At 42.7% G+C, this 18,378-nt stretch overlaps 1 protein-coding gene across 2 annotated transcripts in view; it reads left to right on the top strand.

Moving 5' to 3' along the window:
* Window positions 1-13,258: 13,258 nt before the first annotated feature.
* The window catches only part of RAP1A (RAP1A, member of RAS oncogene family), a 73,697-nt gene continuing 68,577 nt past the window's right edge, over window positions 13,259-18,378 (top strand). The window contains exon 1 of one of the 2 annotated variants that reach the window (XM_073809599.1): window positions 13,259-13,388. The gene's annotated coding sequence lies outside the window, so the exon portion shown is untranslated. The remainder of the gene's footprint in view (window positions 13,389-18,378) is intronic. The other variant, XM_073809589.1, reaches the window with a different exon arrangement.

The following is an 18,378-nucleotide window of genomic DNA, read 5'->3' as shown; positions in this document are numbered from 1 at the left end:
TCTTGGCACTGCGCGGCCCACTAGTACCACATCATCGCTTGGCACTGAGCCAAGAGTGTGCCCAGCAGCGCTTAGCACCATACAGGGAGTCTATGGGGGCCCTCCAAGCTCCTTCCACCGCACTCCTACTGGAGCAGGGGAAGAGATTATCAGGCAGCAAGTCACAGTGTTGTTAGGTATTGTTATTATTACCCTGATGTGTAATAAATCTTCATGGTGCAATAAATTAAGGCAAGGATCTGTTCTCACTTTACACGCTGCCAATAGTTTTATTGTAACAGCTTGAAGATATGCGTTTTCCTTTTTAGGCAGAGCAGAGGAAGCTGTGAAATTTGAAGAGAGAACAAAAGCATACTTGAATGTAGTTTGCAAGACAGGTATTGGACAAAAGGCAGCTCATCAGGACAGGGAGCATCTAACATTTCTGTGTTTAATGGTGTTGGGGAACTTTGACGCCTTACAATGCTGCAATAATTCATTTGAGTTCATTTTCCTATCAGTAGATCTGCGTTCTGCAAAGCTGACCTCTCTACCAAGACTTACAGTGCTTTCTTTCAGTGATAAACCTGAGCTGATTGTAAGATCACACAAATTGGTTCTGGAACTCCTTAAAGTCAGCAAATGAGCATTAGTGAGATAGTTGCATAGGCTGAAATTGTGATAATCTGTCCATTCACCAAGGGTGAAGAGAGGGGAGGTGAGAAACCCTAGGGCTCCCAGCAGGAAGATTATGATGCATTTCAGGTGCCTGTCCAGTGATGCACATACCCTGCCTTTTCTTCCTTTACACCACGCACCTCGGTTCTGCAAGAGACAAGGGAAGGGCTTGAGAAATCCTTCCCCTCTATCCTTTGCCAAGTTCAAAGCCCAGGCCGAGGCCTTTAATCATGTCCCCAGCATATCTTACCCTTAATGAATCTTTTTTTGTCAAGAGTGCTCCTCTTTGGTAGGAAATCTATTTCTATTCTTTGTTTCAGAATCTAGCCTTTACTTTTGAAATTCAAATTGTTAGTGATTCAAGATCTCTTAACCCTCTGCTTCCAGGGCTTTCCATTTATCTTGTTCTTCTGTTTCCCTAGGCTCATAGGCTACTTTCCCCTAAACTAGGCATACTGGGTGCTGATGCTCTGCTTTCTGTGCCATTGGATCCCCTGAATGTTTATTAAGCTCTTGAGTACATAGTTGATACTCAGTATATAAATGGTAATTAACTGATTTTCAAAAGAGTCATATATGGCTCATTCTACAACTACCAGCTCTGTTTCCCTAGTTTACCATCATCTCTGTATTACCCTGCACAACTATGCATTCCCCATGACCTTCCAGCCCCAAACAACTGACGGCCTTGGTAATCCCCTTGGCAAAACCCTAAACCTCACCCCTTCAGTCCTCCTTAGAAAATACTACACTCCTTTGCTTGAATCTCATTTATTAGCAGCAAGCACTAAGACAGGAAATTTCATTCTATGAGTTTGAGTAATCTCATGAATTCTATTTTTTTCTCCTATGTTTTCCCCTTAATACAGTCTACCTCTGGTTAATCTGTAACAAGCCTAATCAGTATAAACTCTGGAAAAGCTGAGGTCATAATTTCTGAATCTGGTTTGAATTTGGGATTTGCTCCCTCAACTCAAAATTAATATTTTAAATGTACTAGAAGTGTTTTCCACTTTCTGGCCTCAAAGTTATGTTTTTTACACACACAGTTTAGGATCTGGCTCAACTAATTATGAAAATGGAAAGGAAATTTCCAACTCCTTTTCTGGCCTCTCTTCTATCTCACCACTGCCTGCCACCAACATACACACACACACACACACACACACACACACACACACACAGACATACAAGTCACTGGAGATGGGGAAGATGGAGTCCTTTCTTGAATTCCCCTTAGGTTGTATCACTGTTTGGAAATAATTGGTTCTCATCCAGAAGCAGACAGAGACAGAGTAAGGAGTTACTGTTTTAGCTTAGCCATATAAAGTAGCACGTACCCCAGGCTTTAATCTTTCTGTGAGGCTGCTCTGGGATATGGTCTTCTTTCTAGTGAATAAGCAGATTCATGTTAACAAATATTTACCAAGTACTTATTTTGTTCCCAGTACTGTATTGTTCATTATACTAACTCATTTAACTTAATTCTTGCCCTTTAATGATATTTTCATTTCATAAATGCGGAAGCAAATGTTTAAAAATATTAGGTGGCTTTTGCTGAATGGTAGAACCAGAATTTTGGATTCCAGGTCTACTGTTCTTCACATTTCACCATGTTTTCTCTTGTCTGATTTTTTAACTTTGTGCTAATAAAATCCTATGTGTAAGAAGTGGAACTTTCTGTATAAAGTAGTTGCTCTTATGTAACATACAGAGCATGGACATGTATGTTACTTAAGAGTATGTACCATTCTGATGAAACCCCATTCTAGAGCTGGCATTGGCTTCTGGGTAAATACCCATCTAGTAAATACTCAAGTAATACTTTATAAAGATCTACACAAATTTCTCACTGGAAATTTGGAGCTTAGGACATCTCCAAGATTGGGTCCAAGCGTTATGCATCAAGGGAAGGAACAGAAAGCCTGATGATACTGTAAGACGCTGGTTGTGTGTTCCTTTATGCCATAGATAATGGGTCTAAAAGTTGTATTAATTTGTTGTAAACAAAATTGAAAGTAGGATGAAAATAGGGGGAAAAAAATCTCTGCCTAAATCTTTTTTTTAAAAAGGCACTTGAGGACTTCCCTGGTGGAGCAGTGGTTAGGAATCCCCCTGCCAATGCAGGGGACGTGGGTTCGAGCCCTGGTCCAGGAAAATCCCACATGCCGCGGAGCAAAAAAGCCTGTGCGCCACAACTACTGAGCCTGCAAGCCACAACTACTGAGCCCACACGCCACAACTACTGAAGCCTGCACACCTAGAGCCTATGCTCCACAACAAGAGAAGCCACCACAATGAGACGCCCGCGCACCGCAACGAAGAGTAGCTCCGCTAGCCGCAACTAGAGAAAGCAAAAAAGACCCAGCACAGCTATAAATAAATAAATAAATATTTTAAAAGGTACTTGAAATCATAATGCCAGGTTTTTGAAGATGTTTGGTTATCAAATAACCATTTACCTTTCCTATACAGACAACTAATATTTTTTCAGCATTCACTATATGTTAGTTACCATTATAAATTTTATGTATGATTCAATCTTCACAACAACTCTATGAGGTAAATGCTATCCTCATTTTACATATACAGAAACTGAGGCTCCAACGGGTTAACTAATACGTCTAAGGTCCCACAGTGGCAGGGTCAGAATTTGAAGTCACACTGTGTGACTCCAGAGCCTACATGTTTAATCACACTTAGGGTTGCCAGATAAAATACAGGATGCCAAGTTAAGTCTGAATTTCAGATAAACAAAGCCCAAGTATTGTGTGGAACATATTTATACTAAAAATATATTCATTGTTTATCTGAAATTCAGATTTAACTGGACATCTTGTATTTTTATTTGCTAAACCTAGCAACCCTAACCACACTATTCTGCCTTCTAAAAATGCATACATATGTCTGTATCTATGCGGGTTGCTTAATTTGTGGTTTACATATGCTTGAGTTTTGTTACAGAATAGGAAATGATGTTAACTCATAGCCACAAAGTTAGAGCAAGCCCTCTTGGATTCCTTTACCCTCCATTTATTGAAGGCTGGGTTGGTCTGGGGCCAGTCTTATCCTTGATATGGCAGTTAAGTGCAAGCTTTTCTCTTTTGATAAGAGAAGACTTTGCTTACTGTTGGCACGTTCTGGCCTCCTGCCTATATTGAGCTCTCTCTTCAGTGGCCAGAAGTTTTCTCCCTGGTACTCATCCTTATCCAACTTCCTTGCTGCAGAAATCTTTGATTCTTTCTTGGAGTTTCAGAGCTGCATGGTTGAGTAGCTGCTTCCTCCCAAATGACAATGTTCACAGAAAGAAATGGAAAAGAATGAGCTGGCTTAGCAGAAAGGGACCTTGCATATAAAGTCTGCTGTATAAAACATATAAATAGGCAATCTACACACCACCAAACAAGCACTCATGTTTATCAGTGTGTGTACTCTCCACTCTAATGTACATCATGCAGGGACTTCCCTGGCGGTCCAGTGGTTAAGACTCCAGGCTTCCACTGCAGGGGGCACAGGTTTGATCCCTGGTCAGGGAACTAAGATCCTGCATGCTGTGCAGCCAAACAAACAAACAAAAAAAAGTTCTCCTTGGAAATAGAAACTGTTTTTAACGGCCACTTAGAAGACAAATATATTGTCCCTAGATCACACAATGCATTAAAAAAATAAAGGACTTTGGAATTAGCTTATCTTTATTATCTTTCAATAATGTGGATAATTGAAAAGTGACCATCCATTTACAGGCTTGGATGGTTACAGAGTTACCTCTATAGTCAAGATTTTTTTAAATCTTTTAAACAGCATGAATTTTTATGAACTTAAAATAAAATAATAATGATAGATAATATTTATGATAACATAAAACCAACATTTTGCCATTATGTGCCAGGTTCTAAAAACAGTATTTTTTCTTTTTGCAGTACACGGGCCTCTACTGTTGTGGCCTCTCCCGTTGCGGAGCAGAGGCTCCGGACGCGCAGGCTCACTGGCCATGGCTCACGGGCGCAGCCGCTCTGCGGCATGTGGGATCTTCCCGGACCGGGGCACGGACCCGTGTCCCCTGCATCGGCAGGCGGACTCTCAACCACTGCGCCACCAGGGAAGCCCTAAAAACAGTATTTTATATGCCTGATGGCTAAAATTTTTACCAAAACCCTATGATATTTTGTACTTTTAGTAGTACGATATCACAAAAAAGAACACTGAGGCTGAAAGGGGTTAAGTAGTTTGCCCAAGGTGGCACAGTTGGTAAGTGGCTAAACCTGCATTTAAACCTATATAGGACTTCCCTGGTGACGCAGTGGTTAAGAATCCACCTGCCAGCACAGGAGACATGGGTTTGAACCCTGGTCCGGGAAGATCCCACATGCCGCGGAGCAACTAAGCCCGTGTGCCACAACTACTGAGCATGCACTCTAGGTCCCGCGAGCCACAACTACTGAGCCCACGTGCCACAACTACTGAAGCCCGCATGCCTAAAGCCCGTGCTCCGCAACAAGAGAAGCCAACGCAATGAGAAGACCGTGCACTGCAACAAAGAGTAGCCCCCACCCGCCGCAACTAGAGAATGCCCGCGCACAGCAACAGACCCAACACAGCCAGAAAAATAAAAAGTAAAAAAGTAAGTTAGGCATTAAAAACTAATAATAATAAAAAATTTAAAAATAAACCTACATAGTCTCACTCCAAAGACCATATGCTTAATTACTGAGCAATAATGCCTCCACAGCATAAGATCGGTAGATACAGCTTCTGTGGTGAAAAAGAAGTTTTTAAGAAATTTCCAATCTGTTGCTGACCCTTTCACTCCAAAGGCATGAAGTGCTTTCTTTCTGAAAAAGTAAGGAATATCCAGGCGGAAAAGAAGGTGGGTGGCAAATAGCCAAAGTGGTTAGTATTAATTTAGATGATTAAATTCCTAGAAACGCAACCTACCAAGACTGAATCATGAAGAAACAGAAAATCTGAACAGACCAATTACCAGTAATGAAATCAAATCAGTAATCAAAATCCTCCAACAAACAAAAGTCCAGGACCAGATGGCTTCACTGGTGAATTCTACCAAACATTCGAAGAAGAACCAATCCTTCAACAAAATAAAAAGGGAACCCATTGAATGGAAGAAAATATTTGCAAATTATATATCTGGTAAGGGGTTAGTATCTAAAATATATAAAGAACTCAAACAACTTAATAGCAAAAAACCAACAACCTGAATAAAAAATGGGCGGAAGATCTGAATAGACATTTTCCCAAAGATAAACAGATGGCCAACACAAACATGAAAAGGTGTTCAACAACAGTAATTAAGCAAATCAAAACTACAATGAGCTATCACCTCACACCTGTTAGAATAGCTATTAAAGACAACAAATAACAAGTGTTGTGGAGAAAAGGGAACCCTCATGCACAGTTGGTAGGGTTATAAATTGGTGAAGCCACTATGGAAGACGGTATGGAGGTTCCTCAAAAAATTAAAAATAGAACTACCATATGATCCAGCAATTCCACTTCTTGATATTTATTCGAAGAAAATGAAAAACTAACTTGAAAATATTTATGCACCCCCATGTTTGTTGCAGCATTATTTACAATAGCCAAGACATGGAAGCATCCTAAGTGTCCACCGATGGATGAATCGATAAAGAAAATCTGGTGCATGTATATAAAATGGAACATTATTCAGCTATAAAAAGGAAATCTTGCCATTTGTGACATGTGGATGGACCTTGAGGGCATTATGCTATGTGAGATATGCGAGGGAAAGGCAAATACTGTATGATCTCTCTTATACTTGGAATCTAAAAAAACAAACAAGCTCATAGAGATCTAGAACAGATTGGTGATTGCCAGATGTGGGAGATGGAGGGGGTGAGAGAAATGGGTGAAGGGGGTCAAAAGGTTAAAAAAAATTAGATATTGTCTGACTACTATACAGCTTATACCTCATGTGACTCACTATACAAGCTGGGCAACACCTGCACTGGTCTATGCCCTGCTCAAGTAGACAGGTCTACTGACCACTCACTTGTAAGTCACAGCAATATAAGTAGCCACAAAAGATTCTAAATTCTTACTGTCATTTTCTGTACTTATCTTAAGGTCAACTGGGGCTATAGTCTGAATGTTTGTGTCCACCCCCGCATTCATATGTTGAAATCCTAACTCCCGAAGATGATATAAGGAGGTGGGCACCTGGGAGGTACTTATGTCATGAGGATAGAGCCCTCATGAATGGGATTAGTGCCCTTATAAAACACATGCCAGAGAGATCCCTAGCCCCTCTCACCAGGTGAGGACACAGCAAGAAGGTGCTGCTACGAATCAGAAAGAAGGCCCTAACCAGAACATGAGCATGCTGGCATTGTGATCTCAGTTTCAGCCTCCAGAACTGTGAGAAATACATTTCTGTTGTTTATAAGCTACCCAGTCTGTGATATTTTGTTATAGCAGCCCCAACGAACTACAGCAATTGGTATTAAACAATTCTATGGACCAGAACCAGTATGTGGACCACACTTTCAACAGCACTAATATAGAAAAGATCAGCTTAGCACATAACTAAAATATACAAATATGCTAATGATTTAGATGGTTGGCTATACTCTCTCTCCCTCCCTCACCCACTGCCCCCCCCCTCAACGACACGCACACACACACACACACACACACACACACACTCACACACACACACACACACACACTCCTGAAATATTTATTGAGAACCTACTATATGCCTGGTACTTTTCTAGGCTCTGGGAATACAGCAATGAACAAAACAGATCAAGTGCCTGTCCTCAGAGAACTTATGTTCTAATCCAACGAATGTTTTGACACCAAAAGTTCTGGGTTCCAGCTCAAGATCTTGCCAGTTAACAGCTCTGTGCTTCTGTACAATTCATGTAATCCCCCTGAACAAGTTTTCCCTAGTGCAAAATAAGCCTGATACCTACCTTAATGACATTGTTGGTAGGATTAAATTAGGTACTGTGGAAATATTTTGAAAACTTTAAAGTTATATACCAACATCAGGTCAGTTTTACCATGTGTCCTTCTTGAAGCCAAGGGCCATATCTTTCCTGTCTTTGTATCCAGGGCAACAAGCATAACTGCTTGGCAAGTAACAAGCACTCGGTTAAGGTTTGCTGAATAAATAGATGTTAAGGTCCTATACATCTGAGTTATGTTTTTTGTGTAAAATGTTATAACTGCTCTTCAAATCCTTAAAACCACTGCACCAACAGGAAAAGTATATTTGGCACTGCAGAGCATGGCACGTGTAATTCTATTCTTGGGTTACAGGTTTCTAAGAGTCCGAGGCCTAAAAATATATATTCTGAAAACTTATTAGATGGAAACCTCTTTTTATGGATTTGTATCACCATCTGAACGCTTCTTAAAGGTCTTTTCCGTAAATTGACCCTAGGAGTAGCTACGCTGGTCCTGCCAGTTCTAAGCATGCCCTTGCTCTCTAGGGTTATGAGCTAGAACTGAGTTGTCAAAGTACCCTGTAAAAGTTGGGAAGCGTTTGGAAGAAACTCTCAGCAAATGGTAACATGAAAAGAAATATAGTCAGGTTGCTTCTTTTCAAAAATTGGAATCTCATATTAGTTTTGTTTTTTGTTTTTAATTTTAAGGTCAGCTTATTAAGTTCAATGATGAAAGCTATCAGAAGAATATTTTCCTGAAAATGATTTTTTCTTAGAAAAAGAGAAAGGAAAATGACCACCCTCTCAGCATAGCCACAGATGCTGTGGCAGTCAGACCTCTCTGTGGATGGCGGTAGCCCATCAGTTGGTCAAGTCACTCTCAGGGTCAGCAGGGCTGTAGTCTGGATCACCCTCACTCTCCTCCAGATCCTGGAACAAAGAATCATCTACCTCCACATTGTTTCTAGCATCCTCCAGGAACCGGATATCAGATGTGTCAAAATTATGCTCTATTTCAAATGGCTGTTTCCCACTTTACTTTTTCCTGCTTGTTCTTCCTCTTTCATTCATTGCTTTTTAATTTCCAAGAATTCTGCATCAAACTTGGCCTTCCAACTGAAGAAATTCTCAAGTGTAACAGGAGTACTTCTTGGCTTCTTCTGCTTCTTTTTCTTTTTGTTTCTCCCAGGGTATACAGACATGCTCTTTCAGGGTTAGAGATATTACTCTCGGAGGCAGAGAGAGGCACAAATTCTCTTGTAGAACTCAATGCAGTGGCTAGTTGAGGAGTACCTCATATATATAAGGTGCAAGACTGACACTGAAGGGGCACTAACACAATTAGAGTGATCTGCAAGGAGGAATATTTTGTAACGGAAATGCCATAAATACATAAAATACATAACAAGGCAACATATAAGTGCCACAGGTAATGTAAAAACAGAAACTGTAGGGAATTCCCTGGCAGTCCAGTGGTTAGGACTCGGTGCTTTCACTGCTGGGGTCCAGGTTCAATCCCTGGTCAGGGAACTAGGATCTCCACAAGCCGTGCAGCACAGCCAAAAAAAAACCAAACCAAAACAAACAAAAACCCCCACAGAAACTGTATTTCAGAGGAGATGAAAAATCAGAAAAGTTTCCAGGGGGGATTCCCTGTCGGTACAGTGGTTAAGACTCCACGCTTCCACTGCAGGGGACGCGGGTGTGACCCCTGGTCCGGGAACCAAGATCCCACATGTCACATGCGGCACCCACCCCCATCCTGCCAAAAAAGAAAAGTTTCCAGATATAAACTGCTATGCAAGACAGGCCTTCGAGAATTTCAACAAATTTGGGGCCTAGAGGCAATTGTCTCTGTTCCAAGCAAAGACAATTTAGACAAACGCGTTGACTGCTTTGTAAAAAGTTGGTAGAAATTATGGCAAGCAGTTCAATTTTGCTTGAGAACCAACTCTATATTATGTAAAGGGGCAGTGCAGGGTAAGGCTGGAAAAGGGGAATGGAGACATATAACTGGACAAATGCCAGATTAAGCAGTTTTACCTAATTTGACAGGGAAAATAATTTTTAAAATAGGGTTGGAGCTGTGATCTGGCCACTGCTTTAGGGAGATGGCTCTGGAAAGAACACAAAATGTATTGAAGGGAAAGCAACTAAGCAGGAGACCAAATAGGAAACTACAACAAAAGTCTAGAGAAGAGGTAATCAGTACCTGACCTAGGGCAGTGGCAATGGTGATAGAGAGGAGGGGGCAGATGGAAGAGACATTGGGTAGGAAAGGTCTATACGTGTCTGTCCAATATGGTAGCCCCCAGCCACATGTGGCTATTTAAATCTAATTTAAATACCCTAAAGTTAAGTAAAATTTAAAATCTAGTTCCTCAATCAATGCTTGATAGCCACATGTGACTATTGTATTAAATATACAGCTAAACATTACCATCACAGCAGAATGTTCTGTTGGACGGTGCTGATCGATATACTTTGAGGACAAATTGGGTACAGGAATGGGGAAGATGGATTAAATGTGGCTGAGCTTTGGTGGATGAGTAACTGAGAAAGACAGTGCCAAGAGCAGGAAAGGGGAAGTAAGGAGGAAAGATGTCGTTTAGTTTCTGTCAAACACCAGGCAGGACAAAGCATCCACACAAATGCTCAGGTGGGTAGAGCAGGGCATGAGTGGGCTCTCCCAAGCCTTGTCAAGCCACATGATTCCCCGTCCTCCAACTTCCCCTTCCCTGCAGTATTGAGTTGGCTTATCCTCTATCGGGCTCAGTTTCTCCCCAGCTAGGGCGGCTCCCTCAACCTCCCCCAGATCAGCGGCTCACAAGAACTGTGACAAGGCAGGAGCCCGAGAGCCTACTGTTTCCTCCGCTCAGAGGCACCTGCCTGGATCCTCATTTCTCACAGATACCTTCGCTTCCTCTCTCCCAACTGCCTCACTCACCCTTCCCTATGCTCAATCCTTGGAAAGTCCCCTTGATCCCACTTATTTGACTGCTTCCTCTTGAATTCTTCTCTCCTACAAGAACCACGACACCATTGACCCCCGCCGCTTTTTTACTTGCCCTCTCTTCCCTCTCAGCTTAGATTCTAAGGTTTATCACTATAACCACTCCCTGGCTTGTACCCCTCCCCCCTCTAATGACTTTCATCAGCAAAACCCAGCCCTGGCCAAATCCACCTCTCCCTCAACCCCACAAGCAAAGGAATGTGGCTGGATAAAAACCACACAACCTTGCTGAGTGGTCTCACTTTAGATACAGGACCACTGACTCAAGAGGGCCCTCAGCCTTGTCCGTACTACACTTCTCCAGTAACTCTTCCACTCTGAGGGAATTCCTTCTCACCTTCTTCTATCTCCTTAAATAGCCAACAGCCCCACCCCACTCACAGCTTTCTATTGCTTAGAATAAAAGAAAGCTCACAGCCCTAATCTACCTCATCAAACCCACTGAGGCAACCGCACAACAAAGAATATTCGGTGCAAACTGGGAAAAGGTGCACACAGACTGTGTGTGCGCGTGCACATATGTGTGTGTGTATGTGTGTGTGTGTGTGAGATGTGGAGGATTTGCTAAAAGGCACCACCTCTGCAGTTGGAGCAATTAGAAAAGGTGCCCCTTCCTGCAGGTTGATTTGGCCTCAAACTTGGTTGGCAGAACAGGGGCTGGATTTCAGCTCCCACCTGCCTCCTGCACGTCAGTGGCCTGAACAGGCTACCAAATGTACTACCTGACCTACCTGCATTTGCACCCACGGACTTTGCCTCCTCTCCAAAAAGAGTGTGTGAACATACTATCCTTGCTCCTATCCAAGGCCAACTCGTCCACTTCTACACTAGGTCTCATCGTTTCTCACCTACTGGAGGACAAGCTTTCTCCAGCTGTCTCCTCTTATCTTCTGCGTCATCACCTTTACCTCTCTAAAGGTTCATTCCAGAATACCAACATAAGGAAACATCCCCCATCTTTAAAATACCTTCCCTTAATCCCAAGTACTCCTCTCTCTCCCTCTTTCTTTACAGCAAAGCTCCTCAAGAGCTGTTTAGACTTGCTATAAACACTTTCTCTTCCTCACCTCCCATCTCTTGTTCACACTAATCAGACTTTCTGCCGAATGACTCTGTTGAAACTGCTTTCGTCAAGGACATCAGCAACCTTCATCAGGTCAAATGCAGTGTTCAAACTCTCAGTCCTCATCTTACTTATTTCAACGGTATTTGATAAGACTGGTCACTCCCACCTTCCTGAAACAATTCTCTTATCTTCCAACACTCCACCCTCTCCTGGTGTTCCTCCTACCTCGTAGCTCCTTCTGCTCTTCTACAGAATTTCCAAAGGTTGAAGTTTACCTTCCTCCTCCCCTCTAGCTACTCTCCCTCCTAAGTGATTTTACGTAGACCTAAGGCTTTAAAAAGCATCTATGTGCCGATGACTCCCAAATTCATATGTTCAGACTCATATATCCATCCAACTGTTTTGCATCTCTACTTGGATGTAGAACAAGCACCTTATGCAACATGTGCAAAACAGAATTCCTGATTTCCCCCACCTCAGATTTTTTTCCTTTTTAAATCTTCCCCATCTCATTAAATAGTATCACCATTAACCTATCCTTTACGCCCTGAACCTAAGTATCATTCATGATTTTTTGTTCCTTCACACACTCTCTGCCAAATCCATTCCAAATCTATATGTATCTGAATACATCCCGAAACATCCCTTCTCACCCCTTTTCTGCTGCCATCCTAGTCCAAGCTACCATAAACAGCTTCCTTACTGGTCTCCCTGAGGACATCTGTGCTTCCCTGTTGTGTATTTTACACACATTAGCAAGAGTAACTTTTTCAAATGTGAATCAGATGCGGTCACTCCTCTGCTCACCCTCCCATGGCTTTCTGTTGCTCTTATTAACAGCCCATAAGGCGCCATAGGATCTGACCTCTTCCCCACCTCTCAGCCTAACTACTACTGCTCTCTGGCTAACTGACTACGCTCAGCCATACTGGCCTTTTGTTGGTCCTGCAACATGCCAGGCTATTCCCACTTCTGAGTTTATGGCTGATGTTCTTTCAGCTTGGAAAGACCCCCCTACCCCTCTCCTTCCGAGGTATTTGCTAGGCTCACCCCTTCATATCATACATGTATGTGCTCAAAGGTCTCCTCTGAGGGGCAATACCTGGCCATCTATAAAGTCATCCCATTCCTGGCTTTATATTTCTTCACACAACATCACTTCCCGAAATTTTTGTTTACTTGTTTGTTGTGTCTCCTCTCTCCCACTAGAATGCAAGCTCCACGGGGCCTTTGCTTGCCAACGGCATTCCCTGAACCTAGGACAGTGCCTAGCACCTACTAGATGCTCAATTAGTACTTATCAAATGGTTGCATTCCCTCCAAAATTCTATTCTCCTGAATCTTCAGACCCTTCCTCATTTCCTTTCCAGCCTCCCACACCACCACCCCACGCAAGGCAAAGCTGCAACTCCCCGCTCTTTCCTCTGCGTTCTTAGCTCTTCCACCGCCTTCCAGCGCGGCCCCTTTAAGCGGACTCCGGAAAGCCGCGGGGAAGGCGGGGCCGAAACCTCGCCGATGCTGACTCGAAGGGGCGGGGCGGAACTAAGGGGGCGGGGCCTGCGTGCTGCGTGCGTGCGCGTTCTGGAGGCGCCGCCGCCGCCGCTCTCGAGGCCGCCGCCGCCGCCGCCGCCGCCGCCGTCGCCGCGCAGAGCCGGAGCAGGAGCCACGGCCGAGAGGAGGGAGGAGGAGGAGGAGGAGGTGGAGGAGGCGCCGGACCGTGGGGGTGAGTGAGGGGCGGGGAGCCGGAGCCGGCCCCAGAGGGAGCAGGGGGCGCGGGTCAGCCGAGCCCGGGCGGAGGCGGCTCCTGTCGCCGGTCAGTCCCCTGGCTCCCCCTTCTTTCTCCGCGTTCCCTCGGTGTCCGGGGCGGCGGCCCGGGGGCCTGGCCGGCGGGAGGGGCCAGGGCTCGGGGAGGCCCGGCCGCTGCCGCCCGGGGCCAGAGCCAACCACGCCCGCGGACCGAGCCGGTCGACTGTGGTTGGGCCTGCGGGAGAGGGACGGGAGGGGCCCGGGCCGGGTGTGGGAGAGAAAGAGGACATTGTGTCCCCCACCCTCCAACTCCCTGAGGTGTCATGGCACAAGCCCATTTCCCTCGCCATCTCCCCGGACATAGTGCCCTCGCCCCTCGCTGCCTGAGAGAGGTAGAAGATTAGACATCGCTGCATTTTTTTTCTTCTTGCTTGTCCCCAGACTAGGGTCAGATCTTCTTTCAAACGCAGCTCACCCTTTGGGGGGCACGCGTAGAAGGGGGTTGCAGGGTTGGGTGAATTTTCTGTCTTCCCTCGGCTCCTTGGAGAGGTGCGGGTAGAGGGGAGCGGTGTCCTTTCTGTGTTCCCTTGTTAGGGTTCGGGGTCTCCCGTTCCTTCCTTCATTCCCCCGGTGCACAGGGCTGACATCTCTACACCCCACTCCACCTCTCAGCTCCTTTCCCGCCCTCTCTCCCCCACGTCTTCCGTAGCATGCCATGTGTTCGCTTTTTCAGCGTTGCCTTTCTTGGATCTCTGCTTTTTCCCTGAATTTTGTTAGGGAAGAGGTCACTGTGTGATTCTTCTTGTCTTCCTTCAAACAGGGACTGGTAGGAGTGTCTTTTGCCCCCTCGTTCAGGAAGTTAAGGACAGTGTCTTAGATAAATTGTGTAATTTACTGCTATAGGGGAAAGATGAGGGGAAGACATCAACTCACAGGGCTAAGAACCAGTTTAGGGGACCATTTGACCTCTTGGAAAAAGAACTAGCATTGAGGAGTTAATGTATTCCGTTTTGGGAGGGAAGATCGTTTTGTCACTGCTTTGAAGGGAGGTGGTTTTAAGAAGGAAGGGAATAACAGGGCAGGAGGTTATTGGGTCACAGTCGTACAGGTGGCCACAGTTTTCTGCTTCCTGGGTGTGAGATGATGATTTTTCCTGTTTTTAATCACAGTAAAAATGAAGGATCAGCTCTTAGTTTTAACGTGGGGCTGCTACCTTCAAAAGCATGCTGAAAGAGCAGTCTCAGAAGGGATGCTGCTGGAAACAGGATTTGGAAACTTTATTTTGGTTTCCTGTCAGAGTGTGTGGGGGTGGGCACACGTGTGTGTAGTTTTTCTTTTCTTTTGATGTAACTGATACCTGTGATATTTTGCCATAATAAGCACTAAATCAGGCCTTGATCCCCTGTCTGTCTTTATTATGATTTCCTATAACACTTTCTGTTTGAAATTATATTTGTGTTGGTTGAAATTCTTTTTAGTCTGGTGTTTCAGTGAATCTTGTTTACTCCGCATTTTGAATTATGTACTACAAAATATACTTAGGTGTAAGGTACTGAGGATCACACCATGCCCACTGGCACATGGTAGGCACTTGGTATTTCTTGAATGAATTGTTTGGTTACAAAGATGTGTCTAAGTTTTACATATCATCTATCTTTTTGAGAGGTAGCTCAAATTAGAAGATTGCATTTCACTTCCAATATACAAAATACTAATTATTAACGTTTTTTGGGCCACTGACACCTTTGAGAATATAATGAAATATACGTATAGACTCTCTCCTCAGGAAAGAAGCAATAGACATTTATGCACAAAATTTCACATTCAGTTTCATGAAACCAACCATGGGTGCTTGTCTTAAATGTAAACTGGAATCCTGAGTATTATTCAGTTCCATATTAAAACTGTTCAAATACCTTTGTTCACCTTCTGTGTGACCTCAGGAATGACAGTGTCTGCCCTTACAGACTAAACTTTGGGTCTTTGGAAACAAGATTTAAGAGTGATTGTTATTACAATTTTATGTGGAAAAGTTCTCATTAATAACTTTTACCAATAATTTTGAACTAGTAATTTTAAATTTTTTTTTTTTTTTTTTTTTGCGGTACGCGGGCCTCTCACTGCTGTGGCCTCTCCCGTTGCGGAGCACAGGCTCCGGACGCGCAGGCTCAGTGGCCATGGCTCACGGGCCCAGCCGCTCCGCGGCATGTGGGATCTTCCCGGACCGGGGCACGAACCCGTGTCCCCTGCATCGGCAGGCGGACTCTCAACCACTGCGCCACCAGGGAAGCCCCTGAACTAGTAATTCTAAACAAACGGCTTTGAAGGAAATAAGATTGTTATAGTCACTTTTGACAGCTTAAAATCATAATCACGACTGACTTATGATTTTTATTGTGCAAACTCCTTAGCAATATGATCAGCACTTGAAAATGTTCATAGATCATTTTTCCTGTTCTCTTCCAAGCTTGTTTATATGCATGGTTTTTCATGTAGTTAATAATTATTGTACAATTATCAACATCCAGTATTAATCTAACAAGTGCTTTTTAAATGCCTATTAAAACAAAGTCCTTGCTGTCATAGAGCTTATATACTAATCAGGAGAGGTGGGCCATAACCAGATAAATATAGAATAAGTCAGATGATAAGAGGTATGCAGAAGAGTAAAGTAGGGTAAGAGGATAAAGAGAAACAGTAGCAAGGAAGGGTAGTCAGGGAAGACATGAGTGAGGGATATATGCTCTCTTGGGGAAGAAGGTTACAGGCAGAGAGGACTGTTAAGTGCAAAGACTGCTCAGTCTTTGCCTTGACCTTTTGGAGAAGGCCAGTAAGCAAGAGGGAAAGTGAGAGAGCTTGAGGTTAAAGAAGTAGCCGAGGCCACTATAAAGCCTTTTAGGCAATGGTCAGAACTTTGGATTTTACTTTGAATGAGATGGGAAACCACTGGAGGGTTTTGAGTAGAAGAGAGACCTGTTCTGACTTACGTTTGTGGGAAATGTTCTGGCTGCTGTGTGGAAATCAACTGGGAGAGGGGGGTGGGAGTAGAAGCAGGAAGACCTTAGGAGGTTAATCTTCATTTTAAACCTTTTTCCGTGGTTGCAAAATAGTCCATCTACCTGCTCTTGGGCGTATAGGTAGTTTCCTTTTCCCCCTATTGAAAATAACAATGAAATGAACACTTTTGTGTATGCAACATTTTCTTTCTTTTCGAATATTTCCTTGGAATTGATTTCCAGAAGTACTGCTGAATCAAAGTATATAAATATACTTGTCTTCTTGGTGTGTCTATTAATTCCTTCAGAGAGTAGATTGTACTAGTTAAAAGTGACAGTTGTTGATCTTAAGTTTCATGCAGTGTCACTTGCATTGAATATTATTATTTAATACTTTAAAAAATAATTTGAGTTATAAAAAAGAGACCTTTTAGATTGTTAGAGTGAATTTTCCAGTAGCTCACGTGAGTTCATTAGTTAGCTCACCTCTCTCTTTAACATTTGACAGCAGCGTGCCAGCTGTTGGTGCTAACTGTTGGGGATACATCGTTGAATTAGAAAGGGTCTCTGCCCTCAGGGAGTTTTACATAATGTGATAGTTAAATAACTTCAGATCTTGCCAGTGTTTACTGATACTCAAGAACTTTGTTAGTATATGGTTGATGATCTTTTATATAGAATGGACATTCCAATCAAGCACCTAATTTTTCATATTGATAATTCTTTTTTTTTTTTGCAAAGGGATTTTTAAATGGCATCTGCAATTTGTTTAATTTCTGTTTTGTATGTCTTTAGAATCATACATCTCTGATAGCCCCACGTTTTGTTCTTTGCAGTAAATTTACGCAGATAGTACTTGGTTGAGGACTTTCACAGTTGAATTTTTAAATTGTTGTAATTCTTTATAAGTTATTCAAAACACAGAGACTGTTGTTTCTGTTAAATAAGGTCAGCACTGCATCTTTGAAATTTTATTTAGATTATAAAGGAGGATGATACCAGTCTGTTTTGATAGAGTCATACCACTGGGCGTCTACATGGCTTGATTTGGCATGAGCGGAAACTCCAATATCTATGAATTGAGTGGGTTGAACTAATAGAGTTACCTGCAAGCACCTAGCACTGTGTCTGACACGAGCTAGGGACTCAGCAAATGTTCATTGAACCTCGGATAACCTCTAAGCTCCCAGTTCTAAAATTCTCTTATTTTAGAAGGTCAATAAAAATATCTTGTATAAAGCATTTATATCTTAATGTTGTGGTGAGTTTAAAATTGTGAACATAAACTTACTTCCTCCTAATGTTCCTTTCAGATTGAACTCATCAGTTTTAAAAAGAGTTATGGCATATTGCCAAGTATTTTCTGCTCGTTCCGATGTCATATACTGCTGCATGACTTAATGCCAAATTCATATCTTATGGAAATGATTAATGTTAAAAATAAAGATATTTAAGCTTTCTTATGTTACTGAAACAGATGAAACATCCATTTTTTCCCCTTTTTTCTGTGTGTGAAATTTGAACCTATAAACTTACCATGATGTTCTGATCAGTTAAGCAGTTCAACAGAGAACTATGCCATTCTGTCATTTTTGCTTGAAAATAGGCCTTTTAGAGGTAGAAGGTACAGGTATGCACCAATAGAAAAAGGAAATTGTGTATGATGATTAAGGTGGAATTGAAATAAGAAATAGTATACTTTTATAAGTGGAATATCTCAGGATTAAATATGTTCTATGAAATTAATTTCAATCATTAGACTAATGGCTTTTTTTTTTTCAGTTCAGATGACTTACTTAGGCTATATAAATTTAGGTTAGATAAATCTGGAGAAGATTTCTTTGCATATCCAGTTTTCCCAGAGATAGAGATAAGTTTCCTATCTTCAGCGTATTTATTTAGTTCACATTGATAGAGAGTGGTTCAAAGTGTAGAATGGTAAAACTAACCAAATTTGGAATTAAATATGTA

Source organism: Tursiops truncatus, chromosome 1 (genome assembly GCF_011762595.2).
Source record: "Tursiops truncatus isolate mTurTru1 chromosome 1, mTurTru1.mat.Y, whole genome shotgun sequence".
In the NCBI taxonomy this organism is placed as follows: Eukaryota; Metazoa; Chordata; class Mammalia; order Artiodactyla; family Delphinidae; genus Tursiops; species Tursiops truncatus.
Note: the sequence above shows the minus strand (reverse complement) of the source record. Positions and strands in the feature narration are given on the sequence as shown.